This window comes from Vulpes vulpes, chromosome 3, assembly GCF_048418805.1.
Source record: "Vulpes vulpes isolate BD-2025 chromosome 3, VulVul3, whole genome shotgun sequence".
In the NCBI taxonomy this organism is placed as follows: domain Eukaryota; kingdom Metazoa; phylum Chordata; class Mammalia; order Carnivora; family Canidae; genus Vulpes; species Vulpes vulpes.
In genome coordinates, this window is record NC_132782.1 from 47,884,253 (window position 1) to 47,901,569 (window position 17,317).

The 17,317-nt window shown below is 40.6% G+C and overlaps 2 long non-coding RNA genes across 3 annotated transcripts in view; both read left to right on the plus strand.

Annotated features, from left to right (window-relative positions):
• Positions 1–17,317, plus strand: part of LOC140598214 (uncharacterized) — a 106,733-nt gene that overhangs the window by 29,148 nt on the left and 60,268 nt on the right. The window lies entirely within an intron of this gene.
• Positions 10,834–14,235, plus strand: LOC140598215 (uncharacterized). Of its 2 annotated transcripts, XR_012000399.1 has the most exons (4): positions 10,834–10,911; positions 12,294–12,373; positions 12,457–12,486; positions 13,289–14,235. It is a non-coding gene; the product is annotated as an uncharacterized lncRNA (long non-coding RNA). The 2 variants fall into 2 exon arrangements; XR_012000400.1 differs by lacking the exon at positions 12,457–12,486.

Consider the following 17,317-nt stretch of genomic DNA (forward strand, 5'->3'; position numbering starts at 1 on the left):
GTCCCCGGGGGCAGCGCTAGCTCTGGGGTCCCAGGTTCTCAAAGGGACAGAGGATTGTTGTTGAGGCAGAAAGAAGATGCGTCTGGTAGTCACTACTGAGGGCCTGCAAGGGAAACTTATCCATCGTGGAATGGAGGGGGATCTGAGAGGACCCCTGGGTAGGAAAGAACCTTACTGGGACTCCTGGGTGGCTCAGTGGTTGAGCGTTTGCCTTTCACTCAGGGTGTGATCCCGGAGTCCTGGGATCGAGTCCCACATCGGGCTCCCTGCATGGAGCCTGTTCTCCCTCTGCTTGTGTCTCTGTCTCGTCTCTGTCTTTCTCTCTCTCTCTCTCCCTCTGTCTATCATGAATAAATAAATAAAATCTTAAAAAAAAAAAAAAAAAAAAAAGGGCAGCCCCAGTGGCTTAGCAGTTTAGCGCCTGCCTTCAGCCCAGGGCGCCATCCTGGAGACCCGGGATCAAGTCCCACGTCAGGCTCCCTGCATGGAGCCTGCTTCTCCCTCTGCCTGTTTCTCTCTCTTTCTCTAATAAATAAATGAAAAAAATCTTTAAAAAAAGAAAAAAAGAAAAAAAAAGAACCTTACTTCACCAGTGGTCAGTGACATGCGAACAGGAAAACCTGCTCAGCCATGGATAGGCGAGGAGCAGTGACCCACAGAACTGAAAAGTTAAGGAGGTCACCTTACTGGGAAGCTGACACACAGAGGGGCAAATAGCAAAAAGGAACTCCTTTTTATTCTTGGATGTGTACAGACATTATTTCACTTAAACCTCGTAAATCTGGGGCATAGGATTTGTTAGCCCTTCATAAACAGGAAACTGAGAGCTCAGGGACTTCTCTTGATGTGCTGAAGCTCACCAAGCTGCAAAGTGCAGCATTCACCCCCGGCTGTGAGATCCTGGACACGCACCCTACCCACTGTAGTCTCTGCCTGGCAGTCACCTGAGTGTGTAACCAGTTTGACTGCTGGTTATTGAACCCATGGGGGTGCATTTATTAAGGAGCTTTATTTTTCCAAAGCCTGTCCCCAGCTATGCTCTGCAGCTGGATTGAGGGCTTTCTTTAATGCCATCTCAGTCCACTTCTGTAATTCTGCATTATTTCAGTTACTAAAATAGTGAGACCTAGTTGTTAAAATTCAGTTCTGCTTGTTTTAGAACTTCAAACTTATATATATTTTTTAAGATTTTATTTATTTATTCATGAAAGACAGAGAGAGAAGCAGAGACATAGGCAGAGGGAGAAGGAGGTTCCCCGTAGGGAGCCTGATGCGAGACTTGATACCAGAGTCCTGGGATCACGAACTGAGTCAAAGGTAGATGCTCAACCACTGAGCTACCCAGGTGCCCCTCAACCTCATATTTGATTCAAATCTTTCCTTCTTTCCTAAGTTCAGGCTAAGCTTGTGGCTCCAAGGGCCTAGAGTGGGGGCCAGGGTGTGGTCCTCTCCCTTCACCACCTATTTTCTCTTGCCACACTTGTGCACAGAAGAAAGTCTCCTTAAGCAAGAGCCTGCCTCGAAGTTTGGTCGCCTTTCTGATTGTTGTCACAGTGATCCAGTTTCACTGCCGGCAGCATCTCACCCCCGTGGCACTCGATCTATGGCTTGGTGGCATCTCCAAGACATTCCTTTCCCCAGGCTCCTCAGCTCTACGGATCTTTCTTCCAAGCTCAGCAATCTGGTAACCCAGTAGCCTCAATCTCCTCTTCCTTGCCTAGACTCCAAAACTGGCAGAACTATCAGAGCCCTCCTTTATCTCTCTGAGGCCTGGGAATGTGAGAGGTCCCCTTGCACCCCTCCTGCTAGCCCATCTACCATGCCACCTCTCCCCAGTGCTCCTTGCCCAATTTGCAAGCCCTTGGATAGGAGTTCAGTGGCCAAGCAAATAACCAGACAAAGGGCAAGACATCAGTCTTTCTTTCTGGAATAAAACTTTATGAGCAAGTCTTTTGAGAACCTCCTTTCTAAACTTCAGCTCTCAATCAGCAATCCCAAAGGAACAAAACAGCACCTACTCCCTCTCCTCTCTAGGGTGGGGAGGAGAGTGACTTCTCTTCATGAACACAATTCTCCCTCCAAAGGCAGCCTCCTCCTCACTCCCAATCCTTCTGTCCATGATATCTCTATGATGAAAGTCCAAACCCGGGGTGTCTTTTGCCTAGAAGGGAGGCTTCTTTGAGCTAAATCCTGGAGAATTTAGTAATTTTATTAATGAGGCCTCTACCTGAAGGGTAATGTCTGAAGTACTGAGTAAGCTTCAGGGGCAGGAAAACATTTCAGTCTAAATTCTCACCAGCTTATAATCATAAGTTTGCCACTGAAAACCCTCTTTGTGGGAGCCTATGTTCCTGTCTGAGGCAGTAAAGTGATTTTCTTCCTTTTATTTTTTATTTTTTTAAATAATTAATTTATTTTTTATTGGTATTCAATTTGCCAACATACAGAATAACATCCAGTGCTCATCCCATCAAGTGCCCCCCTCAGTGCCCGTCAACCATTCACCCCCACCTCCCACCCTTCTCCCCTTCCACCACCCCTAGTTCGTTTCCCAGAGTTAGGAGTCTTCATGTTCTGTCTCCCTCCCTGATATTTCCTACCCATTTCTTCTCCCTTCCCTTCTATTCCCTTTCACTATTATTTACAGTCCCCAAATGAATGAGACCATATAATGTTTGTCCTTCTCCGATTGACTTATTTTACTCAGCATAATACCCTCCAGTTCCATCCACGTTGAAGCAAATGGTGGGTATTTGTCATTTCTAATGGCTGAGTTATATTCCATTGTATACATAGACCACATCTTCTTTATCCATTCATCTTTCGACGGACACCGAGGCTCCTTCCACAGTTTGGCTATTGTGGACATTGCTGCTAGAAACATCGGGGTGCAGGTGTCCCGGCGTTTCATTGCATCTGTATCTTTGGGGTAAATCCCCAGCAGCAAAATCCTAGAGGAGAACACAGGCAACACCCTTTTTGAACTTGGCCACAGTAACTTCTTACAAGATACATCCACAAAGGCAAAAGAAACAAAAGCAAAAATGAACTATTGGGACTTCATCAAGATAAGAAGCTTTTGCACAGCAAAGGATACAGTCAACAAAACTAAAAGACAACCTACAGAATGGGAGAAGATATTTGCAAATGACGTGTCAGATAAAGGGCTAGTTTCCAAGATCTATAAAGAACTTATTAAACTCAACAGCAAAGAAACAAACAATCCAATCATGATTTTCTTCCTTTTAATATACCTCCTATCATGCTGCATGGCTTAAGAAAAGTCAGCCCTCCTGGAGATTTGACAGGTCAGAAAAGTCCTTCCAGACCCACTTTACCTTGCCCCAGGGCAGTCGTTGACAGAATTAATCATGGTAAAGGTGATGAGTGCTTTCTGTTTGGGAACTGCTGGTGGGGAGGTGGGAATTGATGGTTGGTTGTTCATTTCTTGCGACTTATAGAACAATTGTGGATATTATTGCCCCAGATTTAGTGGCATAAAACAATGGCCATTTTGTTATGCTTACAGATTCTGTAAGAATGTGAAACTGGCACAACGTTGATGGATTTTTTTCTGCTCCACATGTCTGGGGCCTTAGATGGGAGGATTGAAAGGCTAGGGTGTTCTGAAACTCCCACTCACATGTCTGATACCTAAGTGGAAGGACTTGAAGATTAACTCCTAACGGGACATCTACATGCCTCTTCTTGGCTTGCACATCCTCATGGCATGGCAGTCTCACAGAAAGAAGCTGGATTTGTTACATGGTAGATTAGAGCTCCAAGTGTGAGTCACTTGCTTTCCTAAGTCATAAGCCTTCCAAGATTCAAGGGTAGATGACTATGAGAAGGGAGCTATTGTGGTCATCTTTGGAAAGCGCAACCTGTCCTTAGGAGCCCACATGCTGCCTCCAGCCTTTGGCATTTCACATTCCAACAGTGACAGGGGAAAGAACCCTTCCTCTCCAAACCAGTGCATATCCACTAAAAGCACCAAGGATGGGATCACTATTCCATGAAAATACTTCATTCTAGTGAATGACTGATTATTGAGGTGCTTTAGAGTGTCAAAAATAAGAATTATTATCCAGGCTTGTTTTCTCAGTGGTGCATGCTCACAGAAGGGAAGAGTTCCCACAGACTACTTGTGGCAGTGCCTCTAAACTTTACCTCAAGAATAAAGGCATCCGAGGGCAATTTTCTAATTTTGTGACTCTCTTTTGGCAAAAGGACAAAGAGCCCTCAGAACATTATCGTGAATGTCTTCAGTGGGACTGCAGATGTCTGAATCTGCTGGCCCTCCTGCATGTGATCAGGCAGGGGGAGGGTATCCATGAGGGTCTATGAAGCTAGGGCTAAAGCAGAGCTTATCCCTCTGAATTGTGGAGTTGCCAAGACGAGAAAGTAATGTTGAGCCAGAGAAGAGAGGAGATCCAGGCAACCACATGGGATTGCAGAGAAGAGGAAAGAACTATGCATCAAAATTTTGATTGAAAAAAAAAACCCAAAATTTTGATTGAGCCTGGTACCTGAGAGATAAGGAGGAATGAGTTGGGGAGGAAATGGAGGAAGAGTCTAGAACTGTGCCATCCAATATGGTAGCTATTAGCTACATGTGGCTATTTAAATTTAAAATAGTTAAAATAAATTTTTGAAGATTCAGTTTCTCAGTCACACTGGCCACATTGTAAGTGCTAAATAACCACAGGTGGCTAGTGACTCCTGTTTTGGATGGCACAGATTATAGAATATTTACATTACTACAAAAAGTTCTATTGGACTGCATTGACTCTAGAACAACCACCTGTAATAGGCAGCTTGTTTCATAAACCAACCTGAGTATGATTGAGGGAGGGTGGTTCAAGGTGAAGGATGGTTAGCTGAATGTAAGGAGCTAAGAGTGTATTTGGATTTTCCAACATAATGTGGAGTCACTGGAGCCAAGTCATACACTAGATCTGGGGTACTCATGCTCAATGAATTTGTACTGAATTAATGAGTGAGTGAGCTGGACAGTGCTATTTGTTAGGGGTAGAGTATAGGGAGGAAGACAGAAGGCAGCTATAAAGTAAAGGAGCTCAATTTTCTAGTGTTAGCAGCCCCTTTACTAAAATAAGAGAAAATCTGAGGAAGTTTTTGAGTAGAGATGTTTTGAGTAGTGTCAGCAACATTAGAATAAGTATAAAGCCTCTCCAAAGTAACTAATTAGACAGGGACCACATTCAACTGGCTTGTTGTTTAACCACGATCAAGACTCCTAACCACTCTGGCCTTCGGTTTCTTGAACTGTAAAATAAAGTCAGGACTAAAGACCATCTCAGCTCTTTCTATGTGTCTACAATTTGGATGTTTTAAACCCTGTTATTATCTTTATTAAAAGAGCTTTTCTGTCATACCTTGGAGTTGCTGTGAAAGCAGAAAATAATCAGGGAGAGCAAATGGGGTCATGCTTTCCTAATACATCCCAGATCATACATCTGTTTTTCCAGGGCAAATATAAATTGTCTTTGCTAAACTTCTAGGACTCTTCTTTCTCACTTAACTTCCTACTGTCAGTGGGGGCGGGTGGTGGTGGTGATGTATTCCACTTCCTTCCTTCCGTGGGATTTTGAATTTATGATGTGATGGTTGCTGATGTTCTGGAGACTTAGCCTTTCATCCAGAGTATCTGTGAATGTTAAAAACCTGGCGATGGGAAGAACACTGACCAGAATGTCAGGAGGTGCGAGTTCCAGTCCTAGCACTGCCACTCACTGTGTGTGCTCCAGCAAGTCACTTGGCCACACTGGACCTCAGCTGCACATCTGCAAAATGAAGTTCTGGATTAGGACATCTCCAAGGTCTCTTTTAGCTCTAATTCCTATGGATGCTGATGGAAGTAGACACAAAGATGTTTCCTTTTCCTTTTATTTTAAGCTGACCTCTAGGTATCTGGCATATTTTGATGTCAGTAAATTCCAACATACGTTGTCAGAATCCACTCTTGTTGGTGAAGTATAACTCTCTCTTCATGCTGGGGCAGTAGTTTTTTATCAAAGAATAATGAGGAGACGTGGGTTGAGGCAATCCTTGGATCAGACACAGGGTTCCATCTCAGAACTGCGATCCTAATATCTGTTCTGTTCTGCCCTTTGCTTGCCTCATATTTGATATTTAAGTTATCCAACAACCTGAGTTTGGGAACTTCCCCCATGTTTTGGATTTCCGTACCTTGGATTTGTCCTGCTCTGCTCACCCTCCTACCCCCAAACCGTTTTTCCCCCACCTCTGATAACCCCTCCCCTTTCCTTAGTGTTCAACATTTCTCAACCTGAAATCTGCAGGGTGAGCCCTGTTCTAACCACAGTCCCTGGTTATTGAGATGACAGTTGGAAAAAATTGTATTGCACTTATATAGAGGCCAAGATCTGTGTCTGCAAGTGCCCCCTTGAATTCCTCTTATCTTAACTATTAGGATCTCCAGTCCCCTCCTTGTTAATGAGCAAGCATGGCAGGGGTGGTAATGTTATCCTCCCTACCCAGGTTCTCAGAGATGGCTAGCCACATGCAATTTGATCTTTTAAGTAACTGCCTTGTAAACACACAGCAGCCAAGGAAAGTCCTTTTCAACTATGCTTCCTGTGGACTTTGAAATTTAAGTTCTGTTAGATACATAGCTGATTCCAGCAATTTGATAACATTTCTATAGCAACCTCTTCAGCATTCCTGTGAGTCAAGCACTCAGGCACCTTGATTCCACCTCTGAGGTGTGGGATGGAGTGCTTATCTTCTGACTTTTAAACAACTATCAGCTGTCCCCATGCGTTTTTCAATTTTCCCACTTGTTTCTAGCTAAGGAGAACTGAGCTTTGGAAGCCATAGGAGAACAGCCATAATATGTAACTCAGTCCATCTTGTTAACAAAATTCATTTAGGTGATCATAAGTCTACTTGGCAGTCAAAGGATCACAGACTTTGAGTGGAAGATTTTTCATCTTCCTGGAGAGTGTGAAGGAGACCTTGCCTCAGAATCATATCTGTAGTCCTTGCTCCATTCTCATGGGCCTTGGCTCATCCTTACCTGCCCTGGTTCTCAGACCTTCAGCGTCTGACTTCTCTTCTCTATGAATTAACTGCCTGGATTTCTGATCTCTTCTGTTACCTGGCCTTTTAAAACAGCATGTCCTTTTAAGCTTGTGTACTTTCATCTCTTGCATGTTGTGACTATGATAATTTATATTTTCATTAATATTGCCTATTTTTTTCATTGTTAACGTTTCTCTAGAGTAGTCCTGCTCACTATAACCCTTACTCAGGATAAAAGCTGGATACAATGATATGTATGTGGGGGATCCCTGGGTGGCGCAGCGGTTTGGCGCCTGCCTTTGGCCCGGGGCGCGATCCTGGAGACCCGGGATCGAATCCCACATCGGGCTCCCGGTGCATGGAGCCTGCTTCTCCCTCTGCCTGTGTCTCTGCCTCTCTCTCTCTCTCTCTCTGTGACTATCATAAATAAATAAAAAATTAAAAAAAAATTAAAAAAAAAAAACAATGATATGTATGTGTACATCTACATGTAAATGTTTAATAACAGGCTAATAAAGGGTTATCTCAGAGACTGGTTAACATTTCAGAATACAATGTAAACTCTCACATTAACTCAAACACAGGGTAATCAGCTTTCCTTTAGCTTAGATTAGCTAAATCAGTCTTGAAGAATAAAAACAGATCCAGAAGTCCATGTGTACTTTAATGGGTCTTCCTAAGCTGTCCCTCCCCTGCAGCCCTCTCAGAACATCTGTAGGAAGAGGTAGAAGTTATTTATTTATATGGAGCATGATTATTGGAATAGTTCCTGTCAAGTCTTCAAATGGATGCTTAAGTCTTGCTAAAAATATCTGATGGAAATTTAAAAAAAAAATCAGATCTCAGTTACATAGTTGGCCCTTGAGATTCACATAAAGGCACATATTCAAAGATGAGGGGAGTTTCTTTCTGGCTTAGAAACCTCTCATCTCTGGCTATGAAACCATTTTAGAAGCAAGATGACTCTGCAAATTGGAACCAAACAAAAGGGATGTGAAACATTCTGCTGCAACCAAGTTATTTCCTTTTAAGCTACAAAGAAAGGCAGATTCAGCACTTCCACAAGATTGTGATACTTTCCTTCTCAGATTAGTGATTTCTTCCAACAAGTTAAAGATAGTAGTATCCAAGAGCAAGCTAAATTACTTAACTTCATTAAATCTTGAAAAATACTGCAACAAAATCACATCAATTCCATGGATATTGTAAGTTTCCAGATTCTGGCCTTGGGTATACTATTATTCAGTGTATTTATCAATGTGTGTGGGTGTGTGTAAGAATAATAATGATTATCTGAACCTAATAATACTTTTTTGTCATACAATAACTGGCTAATGTTTAAAATAATAAACATGTCTTTACACTTCACTGCAAAAAATACTGAAAAGCCACCTCAGTCCAGAGCAATAACCCGATGATAGCCCAAGTTGCTTTTCCTAATACATGAAACATTAAAAACCATATATCTTAAATCATTGAAATGTATAAAACCAATTATTACATTTGTAAGCCTGGAAAAAATTCAGAAGAATGACCTGATGTAATAATAGCAATAAAAAGGCATTTATTTTACAATGAATAGGTTTTCCAAACCAGAGTTTTAAGCAGTCACATTTCTCAGGCAGCAGTTAATGTTATTGCCATGGATTTTCCGGAGAACATTTCACTTCATCGTTATTTATAACTTAGCTCAGCCTCTTTCTATTATTTATATTTAAATATAGAAAGAAATCTTCTCCCATTCCTCTTTCTTTGGATTTGTCTTTTCAACACCCACACAAATCCATGAGTCATAAATGAGACTATGAAAATGAATGGTCCCTGTCGCACAAGAACACTCTGGCTACCCGTGTGAATTTAAATGATATAATTGTCAGGGTAAGTTCAAACTGCAAGTGAAACAATGTCTATATGAATTCCATTCACAAAACCCAGAAACTATGAAATTGAAAGATTGTCTATATGTTCAAATATAAAGCATGGAATTTATACACAAACACATCCATTTCTGAACTCTTACACACATACAATAAAATACATATAGCTAGATGGAATGGGATGGGGGAAACCCAGCTTCCGATATTAGCTCTCTGCTTCCTGAATGATTAGCTAATCTATAACCGTCTGCGAAACAGACATAATAATGTCTGTCTCACCTCCCCTATAGGGTTATTAAGACTGTCAAATACAATAAAATATGTAAAAGTGTTTTCCAAACTATAATATGCCATCGTGATTTTAAGATATGTTTATTACTGTTTCTTCAGTGAAATTAATTGTATAGGCAGAAGAATGACCAGGCAGTGGAGTGAATTGACAGGCAGATTATGAATTTGTCTGCCACTGCAAACATATTTAATGCTAAACTTAGTCTCCAAGGATCCGATAATGAATTTGGTCCTGTAATACAAAAAGCCATAATTGATCACCATAAGTCAAGTCCAATTCAACTTGAATGATCCAATGATGAATAAGAAACAAATGTCCGGTACAGAGAGATCTATTGCTTCTATAGATGAACTCAATTTACTTATATCCAAGGGTAAGCTGCCCCTGCAAAGCTCCATCTTGATGACTTTGCATCTTATAAACTCTTACAAATGTTATTCCCTTAACTTCATAATAATATATCTGTTTTATAGAGGGAGAAATTGAAGTCTTTAAATAAATTTCTTAGCAACTTATGTATTAAAATCTGGACAGAGTTCTTATTAAATGTCATTACTACTATATGTGGACAGAAGTTGTTAGAGTATTTGAATTGCATCTTGTTATGGTTTATCAAATGTACGGGTAACGGCATAAAACACACAAAAAAATTTAAAAAGATTTTATGTATTTATTCATGAGAGACAGAGAGAGAGAGAGAGAGAGAGAGAGAGGCAGAGATACAGGCATAGGGAGAAGCAGGCTCCATGCAGGGAGCCCGATGTGGCACTCGATCCCAGGACGCCAGGATCATGCCCTGAGCCAAAGGCAGACGGTCAACCGCTGAGCCACCCAGGCCGTCCCATGAAAAAATTTTTCAGTGGATAATAATATACGTAGTAAATGTTCCAACAATATTAAAGAATATATACTGAAAAGTTAGTGGCCCTATCAGGACAAACCCCCACGTATTCAATTCCCTTTCTTACAAGAACATACTCTTACCAATCTGGTGTATCTATGCTTAGATATATTATTTTAAAAACAAAATATAAAGGGTAGCATAATAAGCATGCTATTCCACATCTTTTTTTTTTTTACTTAACAATACATCTTGGAGGTAATTCCAGACCTAGGACGTAGTACGTATAGATTTTGATCCATATTTGTAATAGCTACATAGTAATTTATTTCATGTTTGGATGTATAATAATTTAGCTAGTTTCCTATTTGTGAACAATATTTTGCTGCTACCAAAGCTGAAATCCTGTACATACTTCCATCTGCATAATATTTTTAAAGGAAAGAATGAATTGATACTCTTAGATTTCATGAAGTACAAATATAAGTAAAATAAAAATGAAGAATTACCATAAATTTTTTAAGACTGGAAAAACCTCTGAGTTGCTTTTTAGCCAAATGAGAAAAACAGGATTGAGTGGCGTAGTTAAAATAGATTTGACACCATGCTGACTAACATTTGGATGTCACATCTGACCACCTAAAGGAAATGATTCTGCAGCCAAGTTCACGTGAAACTAGTGTTTAGGCAATAGGAAACTTCTCATAAAAAGTAAACAAACCAAAGTCATCTTTAGCAAGCAAAGGGGAAGCATAAAGAAGATAATCATCAGCTTTGCTAAATGAAAAAAAAAGTGAGATTTTGTTATTTGGATTTGCTTCTGGGGCTCTTCTGTGGTAAGTTTCAGGACAATTTTACAAAAATGATACTGTGTGTGTCATTTTGTGGTTCAAACACTAGCAAGAATGCTAAGTTAAATCTGGCAACCTGAGACTTGCAGGGGACTCTTGCATTTTTTAAAGCAACTTTATTGAGATGTAATTTACATAGTGTAAAATATGCCCACTTAAGTATTTTAATGACTGTTAGTAAGTTTAGCAAATGTGTGGCCATCATCATTCTGGTTTTAGATCATTTTCATCACCGCAGGAAGATCTCTTGAGCCTGCTTACTGTTCATTTCCAGCTTACCCCAGCTCCAGGCAGCCATTAATCTGCCTCCCATTTCTAGAATCTGTTTATTTTAGACATTTAATATAATGGAAGCATAATGTGATGTGGTCTTTTGTGAATGTCTTCTTTCACTTAACATAATGCTTTGGAGGTTCATTCATGTTGTAGTGTTAATAGTATTTTGGTTCCTTTTTACTGCTGAGTAGTATTCCATTGTATAAATGTACACATACATTTTGTCAATCCATGGTTCTTGCATGGTTAAGGGAAGAATAATGGATTTTACCTATTGTAGAATCTAGTCCTCATTTGTAAAGACCGCATGTTTCTGCAGATCTGTTTTCAGGCTGTGTCATTTGCTGGCAGAAAGAAAGCATTAAGAATACCTGGATTCACTTTGAATAAGTAGACTCAGAATATTTTTCATTTTTTTATTATTATTTTTTTATGATAGTCACAGAGAGAGAGAGAGAGAGGCAGAGACATAGGCAGAGGGAGAAGCAGGCTCCATGCACCGGGAGCCCGATGTGGGATTGGATCCCGGGTCTCCAGGATCGTGCCCTGGGCCAAAGGCAGGTGCTAAACCGCTGCGCCACCCAGGGATCCCATATTTTTCATTCTTATTTCCAAACTGCATGTCCATTTATTAAAGCCTTACTTGGGAATGTGGATAAGGGAGAGGCTTTCCGTCATAGAGGGCCTGCTAAAGACTAAGAAGAAAACATATTCTTCTAGGTTTCTTTTTATTCTTCTAATTTTTAAAGACTAGTTTTGTATCTATAATGTGTTCCAAAGCTATTAGAACAAACTGTCTTAAAATATGATATCTAGCCATTTTAGAAACTACTTATTTATTTATTTGAGAGGAGAAGAGAGTCCACACAGTGGGGAGAGGCAGAGGGAGAGAGAGAGAGAGTCCCAAGCGGACTCTGCGCTGAGCTTGGAGCCCAACTCGGAGCCTGATCTCACAATCCTGAGATCATACCTTGAGCCAAAACCAAGAGTAATTAGCTTAACTAACTTAACCACCCAAGAGCCCCTAGAAACTATTTAAATCATCTCTTTATCTACCTTACTTTATCAATCTATTCCTCTTCCTTCTTTAGCTTAATTAATAGAGCAATGAATTCAGCTCAGTGTGGCAGCAGGAAGGAGGCAAAGGTGGCCAATAAGAAAAAGAGCAATGGTAAGGTTTGTGCTTGTATATATGATGAGAATTAAAATGAGGTTGTGGGCTGTATTCAAGTCCTCATGTCTCTCCATTTTGAGGTCTGGCACTGAAGTTGGAGTTGAGAAAAGGTAAGTTTTATTCTTATTTTTGTCACTCAATCACCTTGAAAAATTTACATAGTGATTTTGCATTTCAATTTTTGCCTTTGTGAAACAAACACTGGCCATCCCAGAGGCCCAGCCATGGCTTCTTAGCTCCCAGGGGAGGAGGGTGCGGCCCCTCAATCAGACTGGCAGGGGAGGGGCTGCTTTCCCTGCATCCTCATTGTCCTCACTGTGTATCGGGACCACTTTGGTGGTGACAGAATGGAGAGGGGACCATACTACATGCCCACAGACCCAAGACCCTCCTGATCATTGTACTCCACACCCCTCTCTAAGATTTGGAGAAAGCTGGGCTGACCACTGATTCCCCTCATCTATGGTTTCATTCAGAGGCTCATTTTCTGCATTGTTCACCTGCTACCACTGTTTCTTCTTTGATGGATACATCATTTGGCTGTTTGGGAAGCAGCATGTTGGCCTAAAAATGAATTGTACTCATTATTATGCCAGTTAATTCTAGGATGACCACTTTTGCTGGTGAGCATGGGACATTCTGGGGTCTGGTCCTTCTGTGTCTTACTAAAGCGCCTCCTATTCTGAAAAACCTGCTTCCCAAAGTTTCTGGATAGGAAAGCCATACAATGTGGCATAAAATGGATGTGAAAGACTCTGCAATTTGTGGCTCATTGTAAAAATGCCAGCAATTTTAGTGATTATTTATCTTATCTCTGTTGCTTTTATGGCGAGGTAGGTCCCGAGGCCTGATGGGAAGGATGGGGTTCTTTAAAGATGAATTGCACTTAACGTCTCTCGTTTTTTTCCACAGCCAAACCGGTGTGATTTCATCATGATCCTAATTCCCTTCATTGGCTTAATGGCCACATTTCCTACTGCGGATAGAGACTCAGGGGTGGATGTTTTTTATGGATTTTTTCCCTTTGGCCATATTTCCAAGTTGTAATGCCTCTTGGGCTTGTGTTAGAGTTTCTCAAGGAAGATTTCTAAGGACCCTGCTCACCAGTGTCCTGTTGGCAGAAGGATGTGTTGAGAGCCAGCCAGTCATAAAACTCTGTTGCCAGGAAATGAGGCAGCAGTTAACAGACTGAGAGATTAGAGCCCTGCTTCAGGCTGTGTTCCTCCCTACTTAAACATATATTGTTTTCTTCTGTGAATAGGTGCTTGTGAATAATTCAAACAATCCAGAAATATATGATGTAGGAAGTCAAAAGTCATTTGTTATTCCTTCCTCATAACTACTGTTATGAGGGTTTGTTGATTATTTCTCTAGATTTTTAAAATGCATGTACCAACCTACCAGCATTAGTTTTCAAAAGTAGAATCAAATTAGACACACAGTTCTGCACCTTGTTCTTTCACTTCCCATTACATAGGAGAATTTTTTATCTTTAAATTTATCTCAGTTTTTTAAAAAAGATTTTTTTTCATTTATTCATGAGAGACACACACAGAGAGAGAGAGGCAGAGGCATAGACAGAGGGAGAAGCAGGCTCCCTGCAGGGAGTCTGATGCGGAACTCGATCCCAGGACCCTGGGATCATGACCTGAACCAAAGGCAGATGCTCAATCACTGAGCCATCAGGTGCCCGACCATAGTCTTGTTAAAAGTTGTGCATGTACCACACTTTAATTAGACCCCTACTGAAGGATATTAGAGTGGCTTCTAATATTTCAGTATTATAGAATGTACAGCAATGAATATTTTTGTTTCTATTTTTTATAGGCCTGTGTGTTTTGGCTGGATAAGTCCCTAGACATTTCTGCCTATTCCTGAATAATGTTAAATTTTTAACTGCAAAATAAAAGTATGTTGCATTTTATTATTGGGTAATAACTGGTGAGTGAACGCAGTTGGTCAGACTAAAGCATGTGAATAAAATGTGTGGATCATTTTCCACGCTTCTTGCCAGCCCTCACAGTTGTGAAAAGCATAAACAATTCCTAATCCCCCTGGCTTATTTCTTGGATTCCTTGTTAAAAAGGGAAATGGATCTGGGATAACAGATTGATTTGGTTCTGGAACTGCTGTGATTCCATTAGTAGAGAATCAGTGTGGCCTAGTAGAGCAGAGACAAGGCTCTCTGAGGCCAGCCTGCCTCATTTCCCATCCCTGCCTTACTGCTTGCTTACCTTGCTGTTCTCATTTATGGGACCAGAAGCAATGATAGTGTCTACCTCAGAAGATGCAGTGGGGATTCAGTGAATTAATACCTACTAAGCACTTAGTAGCTACGCTGGATATGCCATAAGAACTCAGTACACGGTAACTATCACTATGTTTAATACCAAAAATAGGAAACCATTTATTGAGCTCATATTCTGTTCTGCACATGGAGGAGGCACTTCACATAGATTGTCTATTTTAATCCTCACAAAACTCTACGAGCTAGATATTACCATCCCTACTTTGCAGATGAGGAAACCAAGACAGAAAAGTTTAAATAATTTGCTAGTTACTGTCCACTAGTCAATGAAGGAGCTGCCCCTTCATTGTGTAGATGAGTGTAGATGAGAACACTCCCTGCATGTAGTGTGGTCAGGAAATCAGGGCTTATGTATGAGAGCAGCAAGAAAGGATTCTACACTAAATTCTTCAGGACAGACCAAAGATATATTCCCAGATAGGAGCCGAAACTGTCGTCTTCCTCCAGTAGCTGTGGACTAAGAGTGCCATCAATAAACATTAGCCACAGTATTTATTTATTAATTTATCTACACTTTTAAAGATTTTATTCATCTATTCATGAGGGACACAGAGAGAGAGGCAGAGGCATAGGCAGAGGGAGAAGCAGGCTCCCTGTGGGGAGCCTGATGCGGGACTTGATCCCATGACCTGAGCCAAAGGCAGATGCTCAACCACTGAGCCACGCAGGCATCTGTAGGCACAACTATTTATGAGAAAACTCCATCTGTGTTTGATATTGGCTGTGGTAAAAAAAAAGTTTTATGAAGCAAAAGCACAAGCTATGTACTTCATCTCTCCCTGGTTTTGTTGACATTTCTTTAGGCTGAACTGACGCCCTTTCTCTCTCTCACAATCCTTTGCTTCACTTTCTTATCTTCGAGGGTCAGCCGATGCCACCTGCTCTGAGAAGCCTCATCATTGAGAAGGTGCTGCTTCTTCCTCAAAGTTCTTGCATTCTCATGAAGCCGCAGTTCATCCCGTGGTGTTTGCACTCTGGTGTGTGCTTCACTCACCTGTCTTCCACCTCTGGACTTGATCAGCTTGAGGAAAGAGTCCATTCCTTACCATTTCTTTTTCACTCAACACATTTTTATTAAGCTTCTACTAGATGCTAGTTCATTCGTGTACTGGATCCTATCCCCTCCGGTACATTCAAGACTTTGCTCTTGCAATTGTCTTTTCTCTCTCTCTCACACTTCAGATCTTCCCCTCTCCACTGGAGCACTCCCATCAGCACCCAAACATGTTTTAGATAATATCTTTCATCTTATAAAAAGAAAAGGCTTGCATCACATTTGCATCTAGCTGTAGCCCCACTTCTCTGTTCTGCTTTGTTGAAATGCCTTTAAATTAAAAAAGAAAGAAAGAAAGAAATGCCTTTAAAGGACATGCCTGTGCTGATGTCTTACTTCCTTACCTCCCAGTCCCTCTTTAATCCCCTCCAGTTCAATTCCCCTTTCATCTCCATCATTCCCTACAACCATCCTCATGCAGTCACCAATGGCTACCTCTTGGTCAATTCTTAGCCCTCCTCTTCTGTGACCTCTCAGACTCACTGGACATGGCTTATCACTTCTTCCTTTGTGAAAGACTTCTCTGAATTTTTACAAGCCTATTTGCTGTCTTATCAGAAAGTTTTTATTTTGGGGATGCCTGGTGGCTCAGTCAGTTAAATGTCTGATGGTTGATTTCGGCTCAGGTCATGATGTCAGGGTTGTGAGACTGGGTGCCACGTTGGGCTCTGCACACAGTGTAGAGTCGGCTTGAGATTCTCTCTGTCCCTTTTCCTGCCCTTCCCCTTCGTTTGCACACACACTCTCTCTAAAATAAATAAATAAGGCTTTAAAAAAAAGAATTTTTAAAAATTTTTATGAAAGTTATACATTTCACATCTTTTCACCATTGTTCCCTGCTCTCCCACAGTTCATATCTCATTCATTTTTACGTTCTCTTTGGTCGTAGAGCACAATGTCTAGTATGAGGAAAATCTTATGAATTTATATGGAGTTACTTCATATATACATAAAAACTGCAGATGTATTTTAAAAAATAGATGAATTGGCCAGGAAATTTTTAGAATTGTTCTATCAAGGGTGTAGGAGCAGATAGAATGGAGGGAAAAGAGATGAGGGAAGGTTTAAGTATACCTTTTATATAGTTTCAACTTTTGAACTTCCTAAATGTTTTACATATTCAAAAATAACCTCAAGTGTATAATAAATAAACCCTAATATTAGATAAAAACAGAAACAAATGAATATAAGTATATAACAAATTGATAACTTGGGAAAGAAAAAATAAGTTCAATTAACTTTTGAACACAGCACTCTTCATATTTTTAGTGGAGTATACTCTGAGAACAAAAAGAATAGTGAAGAAATTTTGGGCTTATAGTAGGTTTATGATAAATAGTAGTATTGGTATTAGTGATGTAATTTTGAAATAATTTTGTGTATATTATGGGTTAGATCAGGTTAATAAATAGGGGTGCCTGGCTGGTTCACTCGGTAAAACATGCAGCTCTTGATCTCAGGGTGGTGAGTTCAAGCCCCATGTTTGGCATAAAAGCTTACTTTAAAAAAGAGTTAATGAATACATTAATGTTTTTATGACCCAGAGTTTTCACCATGGGTGAAGAGAGTGATACAAACA